This window comes from Thermobia domestica, chromosome 14, assembly GCF_964235325.1.
Source record: "Thermobia domestica chromosome 14, izTheDome1.hap1.1, whole genome shotgun sequence".
Lineage (NCBI taxonomy): Eukaryota > Metazoa > Arthropoda > Insecta > Zygentoma > Lepismatidae > Thermobia > Thermobia domestica.
Genome location: NC_137467.1, coordinates 3,291,439 through 3,308,794, shown reverse-complemented (window position 1 = coordinate 3,308,794; position 17,356 = coordinate 3,291,439).

The following is a 17,356-nucleotide window of genomic DNA, read 5'->3' as shown; positions in this document are numbered from 1 at the left end:
CCGGCACAAAGTAGCACAAACGATTGGCATAGGTTTCGTTTCGAAATTCCAAGGTGGGGGGCTGCCGTTTCTTCAGCCCCACAACTTTAAAACTATTATAACTTCGTATCGGAATGTACCGCAAAAATTTTCGTTTGTACCAAAGAATCGAAAACTTTTGCGGCACATTCCGGCACAAACATAGCACACACTATTGGCATAAGTTTTGTTTCAAAATTCCAAGGTTGGAGGCTGCCGTTTCTCCAGCCCCCCACTTTTAAACCCTTATAACTTCGTACCGGAAGTGGTGCAACGAAAATTTTTGTCCGGCACAAACGTAGCACAAACGATTGGCATAGTTTTTGTTTCGAAATTCCAAGTTTGGAGGCTGCCGTTTCTCCAGCTCCCCCCACTTTAAAAGCTTATAACTTCATACCGGAAGTGGTACAAACGAAAATTTTTGCGGTACATTCAGGCACAAAGCTAGCACAAACGATTGACTTAAATTTTGCTTTGAAATTCCTAGGTGGGGGGGTCTGCCGTTTCCCCAGCCCGCCACTTCAAAACCCTTATAATTTCGTACCGGAAGTGGTACAACTGAAAATTTTTGCGGTACATTCCGGCACAAACGTAGCACAAACGATTGGCATAGGTTTAGTTTTGAAGTTCCTAGGTGGGGGGCTTCCATTTCCCCAGCCCCCCCACTTTAAAACCCTTATAACTTCGTACCGGAAGTGGTACAAACGAAAATTTTTGCGGTACATTCCGGCACAAACGTAGCACAAACGATGTCCATAGGTTTCGTTTCGAAATTCCAAGGTGGGGGAGCTGCCGTTTTCCCAGCCCCCCCACTTTAAATCTTTTGTAACTTCGTACCGGAAGTGGCACAAAGGAAAATTTTTGCGGTACATTCAGGCACAAACCTAGCACAAACGATTGACATAAATTTTGCTTTGAAATTTTTAAGTGGGTGGGCTTCCGTTTACCCAGCCCGCCACTTCAAAACCCTTACAATTCCTTACCGGAAGTGGTACAAATGAAAATATTTGCGGTACATTCCGGCACAAACGTAGCACAAACGTTTAGCATAGTTTTTGTTTCGAAATTCCAAGGTTGCAGGCTTCCCTTTCTGCAACCACTCCACTTCAAAACGATTATAACTTCGTACCGGAAGTGGTACAAACGAAAATTTTTGCAGTGCATTTTGGCACAAACGTAGCACAAACGATTGCTATAGATTTTGTTTTGAAATTCCTACGTGGAGGGCTGCCGTTTCCCTAGCCCCCCCCTTTAATACGCTTATAACTTCGTACCGGAAGTGGTACAAACAAAAATTTTTGCGTTACATTCCGGCACAAACGTAGCACAAACGATTGCCATAGGTTTCGTTTCGAAATTCCAAGGTGGGGGGCTGCCATTTCCCAAGCCCCACCACTTTAAAACTATTATAACTTTGTACCGTAAGTGGTAGAATCGAAAATTTTTGCGGCACATTCCGGCACAAACGTAGCACACACTATAGGCATAAATTTTGTTTCAAAATTCGAAGGTTGGAGGCTGCCGTTTCTCCAGCCCCCCACTTTTAAACCCTTATAACTTCTTACCGGAAGTGGTACAACGAAAATTTTTGTCCGGCACAAACGTAGCACAAACGATTGGCATAGTTTTTGTTTCGAAATTCCAGGTTTGGAGGCTGCCGTTTCTCCAGCTGCCCCCACTTTAAAACCTTATAACTTCATACCGGAAGTGGTACAAACGAAAATTTTTGCGGTACATTCAGGCACAAACTAGCACAAACGATTGACATAAATTTTGCGCTGAAATTCCTAGGTGGGGGGGTCTGCCGTTTCCCCAGCCCCCCCACTTTAAAACCCTTATAACTTCGTACCGGAAGTGGTACAAACGAAAATTTTTGCGGTACATTCCGGCACAAACGTAGCACAAACGATGTCCATAGGTTTCGTTTCGAAATTCCAAGGTGGGGGGGCTGCCGTTTCCCCAGCACCCCACTTTAAAACCCTTATAACTTCGTACCGGAAGTGGTACAATGGAAAATTTTTGCGGTACATTCAGGCACAAACCTAGAAAAAACGATTGACATAAATTTTGCTTTGAAATTTTTAGGTGGGTGGGCTTCCGTTTCCCCAGTCCGCCACTTCAAAACCCTTACAATTCCGTACCGGAAGTGGTACAATCGAAAATATTTGCGGTACATTCCGGCACAAACGTAGCACAAACGATTAGCATAGTTTTTGTTTCGAAATTCCAAGGTTGCAGGCTTCCCTTTCTGCAGCCACTCCATTCCAAAACGTTTATAACTTCGTACCGGAAGTGGTACAAACGATAATTTTTGCGGTACATTTTGGCACAAACGTAGCACAAACGATTGCCATAGATTTTGTTTTGAAATTCGTACGTGGAGGGCTGCCGTTTCCCCAGCCCCCCACTTTAATACGCTTATAACTTCGTACCGGAAGTGGTACAAACGAAAACTTTTGCGGTACTATCCGGCACAAACGTAGCACAAACGATTGCCATAGGTTTCGTTTCGAAATTCCAGGGTGGGGGGTGCCGTTTCCCTAGCCCCCCACTTTAATACGCTTATAACTTCGTACAGGAAGTGGTACAAACGAAAACTTTTGCGGTACTATCCGGCACAAACGTAGCACAAACGATTGGCATAGGTTTCGTTTCGAAATTCCAGGGTGGGGGGTGCCGTTTCCTTAGCCACCCACTTTAATAGCCTTATAACTTCGTACCGGAAGTGCTACAAACGAAAATTTTTGCGGTACTATCCGGCACAAACGTAGCACAAACGATTGGCATAGGTTTCGTTTCGAAATTCCAAGGTGGGGGGTGCCGTTTCCCCAGCCCCCCACTTTAAAACTATTATAACTTCGTACCGGAAGTGGTACAAATAAAAATTTTTCCGGCACATTCCGGCACAAACGTAGCATACACGAATGGCATAGGTTTTGTTTCGAAATTCCAAGGTTGGAGGATTCCGTTTCTCCAGCCCCCCCACTTTAAAATTCTTATAACTTCGTACCGGAAATGGTACAAATAAAAATGTTTGCGGTACATTCCGGCACAAACGTAGCACAAACGATTGGCATAGGTTTTGCTTTGAATTTTTAGGTGGGGGGCTGCCGTTTCCCCAGCCCCCACTTCAAAACCATTATAACTTCGTACCGGAAGTGGTACAAACAAAAATTTTTGCGGTACTATTCGGCACAAACGTAGCACAAACGATTGCCATAGGTTTTGTTTCGAAATTCCAAGGTTGGAGGATGCCGTTTCTCCAGCCCCCCCACTTTAAATCCCTTATAACTTCGTACCGGAAGTGGTACAAACGTAATTTTTTGCGGTACATTCCGGCACAAACGTAGCACAAACGATTGGCATAGGTTTTATTTTGAAATTTCTAGGTGGGGGGGCTGCCGTTTCCCCAGCCCCCCAGTTTAAGACCCTTCCCAGACAGCACAATGCATGTACAGTATCCGTATAGTACATGTACAATTGCACGGATGCAACATGTGCATCATCTGTATAAATGCACGCCTGTACATGTGATGCACAAATACATGCCGGGTCCTATTCAATATCTTCACGTGCACAGAACATGTGCAATGCACACCTACACGTCCTGCACAAGTGATTTACACCTACCGCGCAGGATATTTACAAGTAGCACATATTAGATTTACATGTACTTCACAGGTGATTTACATGTAGGACAGCGGTGATTTACACGTAGCACACAGGTGATTTACATGTAGGACAGCGGTGATTTACACGCATTAACCAGGTGATTTACATGTAGGACAGAGATGATTTACACGTAACACACAGGTGATTTACACATTACCCAGGAGATTTACGTGTAGGACAGAAATGATTTACACGCAGTAACCAGGTGATTTACATGTAGGGCAGAGGTGATTTACAGGTAGCACATAGGTGATTTACACGCAGTACCCAGATGATTTACATGTAGAACAGAGATGATTTACACGTAACACACAGGTGATTTATATGTAGGACAGAGGTGATTTACACGCAGTACCCAGATGATTTACATGTACGATAGAGGTGATTTGAAGCAGTACCCAGATGACTTACATGTAGTCCACAGGTGATTTCCTGGTAGTGCAGAGGTGATGTAAAAGCAAATTCGAGATGCAACGAAAAAAAGGAGTTTATATATTTGGTGTCTTACGCAGTAACACCATCTATAACTGCAATTTTTTTTTGTTCCAATGCTGGCGATTTGCCAGCAACCGTGAGAAGGTTGCGCCTTCTGTGCGGTACTAGATTTAAACGTATTATTGGAGGTCTATATTTTTGATGGGCTAAGGGATGTTCGGAGAGCTGGAGTAGAAGTTTCTATTTTGATTGCATTAATAGGAATTTCGGCTGTATAGTATTGGTTTACTGTTGCATTTGTATCCTTTATCTGTAACTGGAGAGAAGAGAATGAAGAATGAAAATGGGAAACATGAAGTGCAGTGTAACAACACAACACATAGGTAATGATTAGTGTGACAAGTGAGATCTATCTTCTGCCCAGAGGAGACTCTGGACGTAATGAAGACAAAATGTTTTTCCTGTTAAGACATGAGGTTCTTACTGTGCAGTAAATGATGGTGCTATGTATGGAGGAACTATGAATGTTGAAAATGCTGCAACTGCGTCCAAATCCGGATGATCAGGAGGGAGTGTATATCGGTAAAGTGCAAACAGAAGGGATAAAGGCGTTTCCAATAGCTTGCGAGGTGGATTGTATGGAATGTCTGCTTGCATGGTTGCGAGAAGTAATGGATGTCGGGACTCAAATCTGCTAGTAATATACTTCGATCGCAAAGCTTCAATATGAAATAGAAGGTGTGGAAAAGGCAGGACTTCATAAAGCTCTTAAGTAGGACTCGGGAGCTTTATTCTATAGGCTAGTCGTATGGCATGGCGTTCAAGTATCTTCAGTTTTTCATAATGGGGTTGGAGGGCGGATATCCATGCTGTGAAGCCATATGTCAGGACAGGTCGTAGGAATACTTTGTAGGTATTAAGAACAGTATTAGCTCGTAGTCCCCATGTAGTACCTGTGAGACGTTTGAGAAGATTAAGCCTATTATATGCTTTCTGTATTACATTCTGAAGGTGAGGGTGCCAAGTGAGGTGTTGATCAAAAATAATTCCCAGATATGTGACATGTTTAGTTGGATGAACCCGCGTGTTATGTACTTGGATGTTAAGTAGCGAAGGATTTCGATGTACACGAGATCGGCGTTTTGGCGGGAGAAAAACTATAGCTTGGGAACTGCAAAGTTTTTTTTTGGTAAGTGACTAGCCGTTTCGGCTAGAACCCTGTTAGAGGGTTATGCCCTCTCTTAGGGAACTGAAGTATGACAACAGTAGATGTGCCTTATTTTGAGAGGGTCTCAGAGTTCTTTATTAAAGCTTGTTACAGCGATCAAAGACTTAGGACCTGTGCGGGCCTTAACATCAGGCAGGGAAAGGGTGGCAGAGCAATTACATGATGTACAAGATGCAACTTAGTTGTCATTATATAGGTTATATGGAGTTGTGGAAGGAGTTATTGTGCAACATAGGATGGAAAGATGAGCGGAAGATGGTCAGGAATTTGATAGTCAGCAAGTAACTCCAGGTCTAGTGCATCAGGAGGTAGTGTGTAGCAGTACAGAGTATACAGGAGTGATAGCGGTGGATGAAAATATCGAAATGCTGATGGGTGGAGTGCCATATGATGCATAGTAGTCAGAAGTAGAGGATGGTGTGCTTCATAACGATTGTGTATGTAGGTGAGACGTAACTTTTCAAGATGAAACTGTAGAGATGGAAACTCAATGCGGTTGTATAATTCTGCTGTTGGGCTAGGTAACTTAATGCGAAATGCAATACGTAGTGCATGTCTTTCTAAGATTAAGAGCTTTTCGTAGAAAGAGCGTGCAGCAGCAATCCAAGCAGTGTGACCGTATGTTAGAGTCGGTCGTAGGAAAGCTTTGTAGGTATTTAATACTGTAGTAGGTTTCAAGCCCCATGTTGTTCCGGTTAACCTCTTTAGAAGATTTAGTCTATTGTAAGCCTTGGCGGTGACTGTTTGAAGATGTGGTTTCCATGTTAGATGTCTATCGAATGTAATGCCCAGATAGGTCACTGTTGAGCGTGCCTGTATAGGTGTATGGTTGACATGAAGTGTGAGGCGGTTGGGATTTCGACGGACTCGTGAGGTTTTCTTAGAGGGAATGAATACAATCGCCTGAGTTTTCGTGGCATTAATTGTAAGTTGCCATTTATCACACCAGCGGAGGAAATCGTCAATAGCTATTTGCAAAGATTTGTTTATTGATTGGATAGTCGATCCCAAAGCAAGGAATGCAGTGTCATCGGCGTACTGAAAAAGATGGACTTTATCTGGTACTGGGGGCATATCAGCAACGTAGAGAATGTATAGAAGTGGCGATAAAGCCGATCCTTGAGGAACTCCGGATAGCAGAAAAATAGAGTGTGATAGGCAGTTGTTAATAGAAACATAGGAAAGGCGTCCCACTAAGAAGTTGTAAATCAGACGGATATATGTGAGAGGAAAACGGTGCCGTATTAATTTATAGATAAGTGCTAAGTGCCAAACTTTGTCAAACGCTTTCTCTAGATCAAACAGTACAAGTCATGATGGCTTGACGGAATTATAATGATGTGTGACCATAGTGGATAAGCGAAGCAGTTGGTCGTTGATAGAATAGCCTGGTCTAAATCCTGCTTGATGGATGGGAAGAAGGTGGCGTCTGTCGATGTATGTATGTAGACGTCGGACAAGTATGCGTTCTAAGATTTTACTGAAGGTAGACGTTAATTGTATTGGACGATACGATGATACACTTTCAGGTGGTTTGTGAGGTTTTGGAAACATTAACGTCTTTGAAGTCTTCCACTGAATAGGGAAATAGCCTGTTCGAAGTATGAAGGTAAAGATGCTGGCAAGCAGAATAAGCAATGAAAGCGGACTTTCTTTGATATGTCGGTAGGTGATATTATCGAATCCTGGTGCACTATTACGTTTATTTCGAACAACAGTGATGATGTCCTGAACTGTAATTGGTTCTGTCAAAGGTTGATTAAGTGGAAGGGTATGGTGTAGATGAGGCTGTAAGGAAGGAGATGACGTATTGACTGCGTCTGCTGGATGGCGATAAGTAGGAGGAGACCTGTTAGGTGTGAATATTGTTTGAAGAAAATCAGCGAAAGCGTTGGCTTTGTCTGTATCTGATTGAATTCGAGATTCCCCTTGTAATAGTGGGTAAGGTGTTTTTGTGTACTTTCCACAAAGAGTGTTAAAACGTTTCCAATACTATGTGGGATGATTGGTATCAGATAATGAATTGCATGTTTTAACCCAACAGCGTAGTTTGTAAGCACATATGTAGTTTCTGACCATCCGCTGAAGTTGTTGATAATGACGAAATGATTCAGGATTGCCAGTCCTTCGATAATCTCGATAAAATTGTCGAGAGCGGGTAACGAATGTAAGGTATTGCGGAGGTAATGCAGGCTGGTACGGTATGGAGGTAGAAACTGGTATGAAGAGAGAACTTGCCTCCTGGATTGTAGTTGTGATAGTGTCGATACGAGCATAGAGTTCATCTTCCGTGGTGGGTGTTTCTAATGGCTCTATAGCTGTCATTAGATGAGCTTGATACTGAGCCCAGTTTGCCTTGTCAAAGCGGAGACTAGTGCGCTGGAAATGATTACAGGAATTGATAGTAGTTGTACGGAGCTGAAGTTTAACTGGAACATGGTCACTGCCGACTGGATCAAGAATATCAATATGTACTTGGGAGACTAGATTAGCTGAAGTAATGACGATGTCCGGGGTAGTTTGTGAGATAGGTTTTGTATGTTTAGGCAGATTGTGAATGATACCAAGCGTATGAGTTGTAATGAAGTTTCGGAATGTAGTTCTGTCTTGCTCTGATCTACTATGCATGTTGAAATCGGCCATGATTATAAAACGTTTATAGTTATCGGAAATATACCGAACAAAGGATGTAGGTAGTGGATGGCCAGGTCTGATGTAAATGGTGGCTACAGTGATGGCTACGTTACGGAAGTATAATGTAAGTAGTAGGTACTCAGGAAGACCAGGTAAATTGCAATTATGTCTGCGAGATGGAACACGATGTGGAAAACTCACAGCTGTTCCTCCATTGGCTCGTTTGAGCGGAAGGGAGCTATCCTGTCTGATCAGTGTGTAGCCAGGAAACTGGCAAGAGATGGATGGAGTAAGGAAGGTTTCATTAAGAATAAAGACTGTGGCTCTTTCCTCTAGTAGTAACGCTTCGAATAAAGGTTTGTTTTTGTGAAGTGAACGAATGTTAAGGTATATAAACGTTAAAGCCATGATGAAACAGACAAAGCTAAACAGTGGTTTCCAAGCGAGAGGTATGAAAGTATACATTTTGTCCTGAATAAGTTGCATAGAAGTTAACATGAAAAATCTCTCTTGCTGCGTGAGTAATTTGCTGTAAGACGTGAGAGCGATGAAATGGTTGGATATTTTGTAAGGTAAGCGTGAGGAAAGAAAGAAGATTTCGCACTGTTATAGGTGAGTCCATAGTAGGAGGAACATCCTCGGAATAATTATGTGTGCGCAATGGTACTACATATTCTGGGTGATTTACTTCAGGAGCAGGTTTTCCTTTGCATTTATAACTGCAAATTTTTTTTTTTAACAAGAGTTTCATTCCCATCCAATGGATGGGCAGGCCGTAGAAGGCAACACCTTCTCTGTGGCCAGAGATATTTTCAACTTTTGGAAGTAGATGACATGGAGAATGATTTCAGGCTATAGAATAATGTGGATTGAAGTAAGGAACTAATAGCAAATCAAGTTGACGAGGATCTGTAAGAGGTGGCTATTGTGTTAAAATGTTTCTTGGGTACATGTGCAGAGGTTATGAGCAATATATATGTGGATTTCGTTGGTAGATACGGCGGTCAGGATTATACTGATCTATGGCTTCGGTGTATTTATAACTGCAAAGACATCTCCTTCAAAGTATAGTCCATAGTAGGAGGAACATCCTCGGAATAATTATGTGTGCGCAATGGTACTACATATTCTGGGTGATTTACTTCAGGAGCAGGTTTTCCTTTGCATTTATAACTGCAAATTTTTTTTTTTTGCTAGCCAACGGCTAGCACCCTGTTAGAGGGTTACGCCCTCTTTTAGGTAAGGGAAATTGGAACAATTATTGGATTAAGGATAATGGTTGGTCTAAGGGGTGTTATGAAGTAGAAAATCTTTATTTATTTAACCATATCAACAAAACATAGGACTTAAGGCCATTTGCGGCCTTAACATATTGGATGGAACAGGAAAAGAAAACAAAGAAACAAACAAACAAAATAAATACAATATATGCTGTGATACACAGAATGAGGAAATTACACAATATACATATTGAGAAAGAAACAAAGGATATCATATTATGAAGCAAGGGTGATCGATGAAAGGAAAGTAATGATGATGTGAAAGTGAGGCTAGCGGCATATGTTTCTATATAAGATATAGGCTGATATAGGTATAAGTCTAGTGATTATGGAGATGAGGAATGAGATGAGGTGCAAATCACGCCACAACACGCAGGTTATGTAAGAACACAGATGAAACCATCTTCTTGCCTAGGGGCTACTCTAGGCTATAATGGAGACATAGGGAAGCCCATGTTAGTTAAAGGGAATGTCACTGTGCACTATATGATGGAAAGATGAGAGGGTGATGAAGGTGAGTATGAAAATCGTCAAGTAGAGTAAGATTAGGATGATTCGGTGGAAGTGTGTAACAGTATAGTGTGAATAATAGTGACAGGGGTGTGTGCAGAAAGCGAGAAGGTGCGGGGTGTACTGCTGAATAATGCATCGTATCCAACAAAAGAGGATGATGATCTTGGTAACGTCTAGTGATATAATTTACCCGGAGTTTCTCGATGTGGTACTGTAAGGTAGGAAATGTAATGAGACGGTATAGGTATTGTGTAGGACTGGGTAATTTAATCCGGTAAGCAATTCGGAAGGCATGTCTTTCAAGTATGAGTAGTTTCTGGTAAAAACTGTCTGGAGCAGATACCCAAGCTGTATGGCCATGTGTAAGGGTCGGACGCAAAAATGCTTTGTAAGTATTGAGTACGGTGGCAGGTTTTAAGCCCCAGGTTGTGCCAGTTAAACGCTTCAGAAGATTTAGGCGATTGTAAGCTTTACTAGTAATCGTAGTAAGGTGTTTCTTCCACGTAAGATGCCGATCGAAGGTTACACCTAGGTATGTTGCTATCTTACTGGCTTGTATTGGAACGTCGTCTACCTGAAGCGTTAAGCGGTTTGGATTACGGCGTACTTTGGTTGACTTTTTCGGCGGTAGGAAGACGATGGCCTGAGTTTTAGAAGCGTTAATTAATAAATGCCATTTTTTGCACCACTGATAGAAATTATCTATGGCTGTTTGTAAAAGGGTATTGATTTCCTGAACTGTATTACAAAGGGCAAGGAATGCAGTGTCATCAGCGTACTGAAACATGTGCAGTTTGTCTGGAAGTTGAGGCATATCCGTAACAAAGAGGAGATATAAAAGAGGCGATAACGCAGAACCTTGAGGGACACCAGAAAGTATAAAGATTGGATGTGATAGATGATCGTTTATGGAAACGTATGCAAGACGGCCAGTCAGAAAGTTGAAAATAAATCTGATATAAGGGATTGGAATATGAAGGCGAATAAGTTTGTGAATGAGAGCTAGATGCCAGACTTTGTCAAATGCTTTTTCTAAATCGAATAGTACCAGACAAGAGGGTTTGACGCTATTATAATGTGTGGTGATCAGATTCGTAAGTCGAAGAAGTTGGTCGTTGATGGAGAAAGCAGGTCTGAAGCCGGCTTGATATATCGGAAGAATGTGATGATGAGCAAGGTATGTATGAAGTCGTTTGACCAGTATCCGCTCGAGGATTTTGCTAAAGGTGGAGGTAAGCTGAATTGGACGATATGATGAAACATCATCTAGCGGTTTGTTCGGTTTAGGAAACATAAGTGTTTTCGAAGTTTTCCATGTTGTTGGGAAATATCCAGTGCGGAGAATGAAAGTATAAATAGTTGCTAGAAGAGTCAATAATGATAAAGGGCTTTCTTTGATATGGCGGTAAGTTACCTGATCAAAACCTGGGGCGGAATTACGTTTTCGGTTGACAACAGCTCTGAGTTCATCGACTGTAATTGGTGAAGTTAACGGTGTCTCAGGTAGAAGGGAATGGCAGGTATTGGGTTGTAAGGAGTAAGAATTCACATTAACTTTTTCGGCTGGATGTGAAGAATCGTCGGAAGGTAAAGGTGTGAAGATGCGTTGTAGATTGTTTGCAAAAGCATTTGCTTTGTCTATGTCGTCCTGTGCTGGTGAGTTGTCGATTAAAATAGGGTATGGAGTCCTTGTATATTTGCCACATAGAGCATTAAACCGCTTCCAATACTTTGAAGGATGACTCGTGTCTGAGAGTTTATTACATGTTTTAATCCAACATCGAAGTTTATAAGCGCGAATATAATTGCGTACTGTGCGTTGTAACTGTTTATGATGGCGAAGGGCATCTGGATTATGCGTGCGAGTATATTCACGATACAGTTGTCGAGAACGTGTTACCATGGTGAGATAGTTTGGCGGCAAAGTAGGCTGATATGGGCGGGACGTACTTGCAGGTATGAAACGTGTACTAGCTTCATGGATTGCGACAGTTATAGTGTCTATTGCAGTGTAAAGCTCGTCTTCCGTTGTAGGTTCTGTGAGGTGACCTGTGCTGTTAGTGAGATGTGATCTATAATTATTCCAGTTTGCTTTATCGAAACGAAGGCTGGTGGAGAGAATTGGTTGCGCTTGAGTTGTGTTAGAGCTATGAGTGTTAATGGTAAGCTTTACTGGCACATGATCACTACCAAGTGGGTCTAAAATTTCGACAAGACTATGGGAGACTAGAGTTGTTGATAAAATGACTATGTCCGGCGTTGTATTTGAAATGGGCCTAGTATGTTTCGGTAGATCTTGTATGATACCAGTCGTGTGGGTGGTAAGGAAATTTTTGAAGTTAGTTCTTTCGTGATCGGGCCGGCTATGCATATTAAAATCGGCCATAATGATGTAGTGATTGAATGAGTTTGATATAAATTGAACAAACGCTGTTGGTAATGGGTGACCAGGACGAATGTAAATAGTTGCGACGGTGATGGTGATGTTTCGAAAATATAGAGAAGTAAGGACGTATTCTGGTAGATGAAGAGTATTGCAAATATGTCGTCGATGCGGAATTTTATGAAGGAAGCCAACGGCCGTACCACCATGAGCGCGTTGGGCAAGTAATTTGCAATCCTCACGTAGTAAGGTATATCCAGGTACTCGACAACCCATAGATGGCGTTAAGAAAGTTTCGTTCAACAGAAAGGCTGTAACGTGTTCTTCAAGGAGCAGCGTTTCAAAGAGAACTTTGTTTTGACGAAATGAACGGATATTAAGAAACAGGAACACTAGAGCCATGAGAAAGAGAATCTGGTAATGAGGTGTGAAAATGGACGGTGTTCCCAGAATAAGTGGCAGTAAAGTTAACATGGAATGTGGACTTTGCGGCTTGAATGATTTGCTGGAGAATGTGAGGTCGTTGGAATGGTTGGATGTTCTGCATAGCCAAAGTAAAGAAGGTCAGAAGCTGGTCAAGGGTTATCGGAGCGTCTATAGAATGATGATGTGTGATGGGTTGTTCTGGTGTACGAAGAGGTACTACCAATTCAGGATGGTCCCGTTGTGGGTCTGGTTTGCCCTTGCATTTATAGCTATAAGCAGGATGTTGCTCCTGACAAGTGGGACAAGTCGGAGGAGACTTTAGGTTTGTACAAGCACGGGTAGAATGTGGACCGGAGCAATAACCACACTTGTGCGCGTTCCGACATTCGGAAGTTGAATGTGTGTTATATTGCTGGCATTTTTCACAGCGCACGGGCAAGGGTGGTGGTGAACGTGATGGTTCCACTCGATGCTTATGTTGATATATTACAGCACCATTTGCTAGCAAATCGTCGATGGTTGCTTGGTGTTATGTCAACACCCGAACCATGTAGGTGGGGCCTCGATCATTCTTGATCCTAATGGCCTTTGTGATGGTGTGCCCTTCGTATTTTAGTTCTTCTAGCACCTCTTCATCGGTGTATGAGGGATCTACTCCTCTAATAACAACTGAAAGTAATGGTGTGCGTCTAGGAGGAGGCATCTGCTTACGGCGAGTGTCTTGAAGTGAGGTTAATTGCGCGTTTTTACCAAAAATATCAATAGGTACTTTGTTTCTGATAGTTTGGAATAGTGCTTGGTCTGTTGTCTTCAGTATGATACCATTGCGGGTATGGACGATCTCGGAGATGGCTGCGCGTGGTAGGTACTTTCGAAGTTGAAGTGCAACAAATTTGGAATTTGAAAACTTGCTGTCAAAATTGGTTAGAAGCATAGAATGAATAGGTTGCTGTGAAGTACGTTTGGAGTTCTCTTCTGGAGTATCGGCAATGACCATTGCATCTGAGTCTGAATCGGAGTGCAGATGTTGTTTTTTCGATGGAGGCGAAGTGCTGAGGCGGGCGGCATAGCTTTCTTTCTCTGGAGGTGACCGAGAGCGAACAGAGCCAGTAGAGGCAATAGAGGCTACAGATGTCTGTGAACTTCGCCGCTGGCGTCTATGTGTAGCACCAGAGTCCTTCCGTGGTTCTGCCTTTCCGGCACGAACGGATGGTCCGGCTACGACGCGCGGGAGACTAGAATGACGACCTTTGCTCTTCAAGCCAGATGTCTTGCCTGAGTCCGCCATCGTAATAGCCAAATCGGTGGGCGAAAGCCCAGGAGCTATGTAGTAGAGAGTTCCAGATGTAGGTGATGATGAGGATGTAATGTATGATAAAGGTCTGACTACCCGTTTGGATAGTAGTCAAGGTGGAGTAGAATCCCCTACCAATTCTGTAGCACTGCACACCCTTGGCTTGATCAGTCTGGACTACAGTGCTCGAAGAAATGGCGTGGAGAAGCACCCAGGATGAGGAACGGGAAGGAATTCAAAAAGCAGCTGTCCTGACGTCTGGTACGTCACAGCTGATAGTAATCGATTGATTGAACAATCGATCGGAAGTATCGTAACTGCAAAGACATCTCCTTCAAAGTATATAACAAGTAACTAATAATTGTCAGTGAGAATTTTAGTTTTGGAATTTATTATTTGCAACGAGCAAAGCTTTAGCGTATCTTTGACATGTTTGCCAAGTAACAAATAACGCAACATATTCTGCTGTAATAGGTCACGAAAATAATTTTGTAAACCTATGAACTGTCTGTATGTAGTTACATTAGTGCAATGCTGCCACCTGTTGATCTTGTATCCTAGCTCAGTGGGCGTTATGGAGTTTTTACAATCATTCAGCTGTTATTCGTCGAAAAGTCTCTATAACACCGCTGGAGGAAAAACGACACCTATCAAAAATTGAGGTTACTTTCTGTTGATGAGAATGAGAGTAAAAGAATGAAAGTAAAAGTATACACTTGCACGGTAATATGGACGTCTCATACACACGTGCAATAGCCGTGCAAATATCCATGTGCACACAAGGGCTTAAGCACCGGTAATTTAAATGTGCTTCATCCACGCAAATGCACATGTGCACATGCAGCTCAAGCATGGGTTATGTACATGCGCTGCATCCACGCAAAAGCACATGTGTACATAACGGCTACAGCACGGGTTATATAAATGTGTGCTTCATCCATGTAAATGCACATGTGCACATAACGGCTTAAGCACGGGTTACGTACGTTAGCTGCATCCATGCAAATGCACATGCGTACATAACGGCTTAAGCACGGGTTATATAAATATGTGCTTCATCCATGCAAATGCGTATGTGCACATAACGGCTTATGCACGGGTTATATAAATATGTGCTTCATCCATGCAAATGCGTATGTGCACATAACGGCTTATGCACGGGTTATATAAATATGTGCTTCATCCATGCAAATGCACATGTGTATATGACGGCTTAAGTACGGGTTCTGTACGTGCGCTGCATCCACGCAAATGCACATGTGTATATAACGGCTACAGCACTGTTATATAAGTGTATACTTCATCCATGCAAATGCACATGTGCACATAGCGGATTTAAGCACTTGTTCTTTACTTGTGCTTCTTCCACGCAAATGCACATGTGTATGTAACAGCTTAGGCACGGGTTATGTAAATGTGTACTTTATCCATGCAAATGCACATGTGCACATGCACGACTTAGTCACTGGTTATGTACGTGTGCATAACCCACGTAAATGCACACGTGCACATACACGGGTTATGTATGTGTGCTTCATCCACGCAAATTCACGTGTACGGCTTATGCACGGGTTATTATGTGTTCATCATCCGCACAAATGCACATGTGCAAATGTACGACTTATGCATGGATAGTGCACATGTGTCGTACACGTACGTGTTGTCTGGGCCAGCCCCCCCCACTTTAAAACCCTTATAACTTCGTACCGGAAGTGGTACAAACGAAAATTTTTGCGGTACATTCCGGCACAAACGTAGCACAAACGATTGCCATAGGTTTCGTTTCGAAATTCCAAGGTGGGGGGGCTGCCGTTTCCCCAGCCCCCCACTTTAAAACTATTATAACTTCGTACCGGAAGTGGTACAAACGAAAATTTTTGCGGTACATTCCGGCACAAACGTAGCACAAACGATTGGCATAGGTTTTCTTTTGAAACTCCAAGTAGGGGGGGCTGGCGAAATGCATCTGGCATCCTGAAGCTGTAAACTGTGCATATTATCACCAAATTGACTTGGCAGTTGATGGATCTTCGTTGAACTTCGTTCGGAAGTGTCGTTGCACTGTTAGAACACACTGATGTAAATGAAACTCGAGCACAACATAAGCTTTCTCTGCGCCTGTGTCCATCTTGTATAAATGCTTACTGCTGCAGTCTCGTGGCAGAAATCAGAAGCAACCTGCAACACAAAATATACTTTTTGAGTTTTTCAGCATGTCTGCAAAGCTTTGGGATAATATGTCGAATAATAAAGCATCAGAGAATTTATGAAATCGGGTCAATCACAAATTTTTAAACAGTGCATGTTCAATTAGAAATATCATTCACCTCACACTCCAGATAAATCTTCCATGAAAAGTCACTCATTGCTGAAAGAATGGAAAACATTTTAAATATATTAATGTACTCGTTACATCGAGACCATTACAGAAGAAAATAATATAATAATTAAGTCAACTTTGACAAATTAACGTCGTAAAATTCTTTTTGAAAACGTGATTATGTTTGCAGTGTAAATGCAGAGATACGAACATAATTTTATTCACAAGAATCCACGGCCAATAATTTATTTGCACTTTCAATGATTGATTCTTGGTTATCCAATTGCAAAATTCATCATTTTCTGAAATAATTCTTAAACAAAAACGATAATTTTATTATTATTTGCACAGTAAATATAAATTTTAATTCCGTAACAAATATTGTTTTTCTTACAAAATGAGATAATAAATCATATTACAAATAAATTATAGAAGAAGAAAAAGCAATTATAGTACGTGGCAGCAAAATTGATGTTTTGACCTTGAGAACAGTGCTTTCACGTTGATCAATCCACTTACATCGACATTATCTACGCTTTTATTAGTGTTATCCACGAGGCGAGACGAAAAGAGAAACCATGATTTGGATATCCTTTCAATTCCTGCAATGTTCTTTCGCGTTTCGTCTGGATTCTCGAAAAGCTTTACGCGTCACGTTTGGTAAATTTATGTACAAAATTTATGCCTTGATTAAAGAAAAAACATCTAGAAGTTACCCAGTAGCGTAGCCAGGATGTGTGTTTGGGAGGGGCAAGTGGTGTTATAGGTACATATAGAAAAAATACAAACAAAAAAATATACAAACATAAAAATATATAAAAAAATATAAACATCAAAGTACCAAAGTACATTGTCGGACCTCTTTGGGGGGGGGGCTCTGCCCCCCTTCCCTACGCCACTGAAGTTACCAGAATCTTGCCGCGTCGCGAGAGGTTCACGAACATTCACGTATACAGAAATTTATTTGTGGAGAGGTTTCAAGATTTTCGGGGCTGGAGTGACAAATTCAATATAAGGATAAATAATATTAACATTTGTAAACACACCACTAAACACTCCTAAAATTGTAGAAAATTCGGGATTTCGAAGGTGTCGAGACTCCCAGGAGCCACTCCATAAAATCATTTTATCAATTTATAGGTTATACAGTATG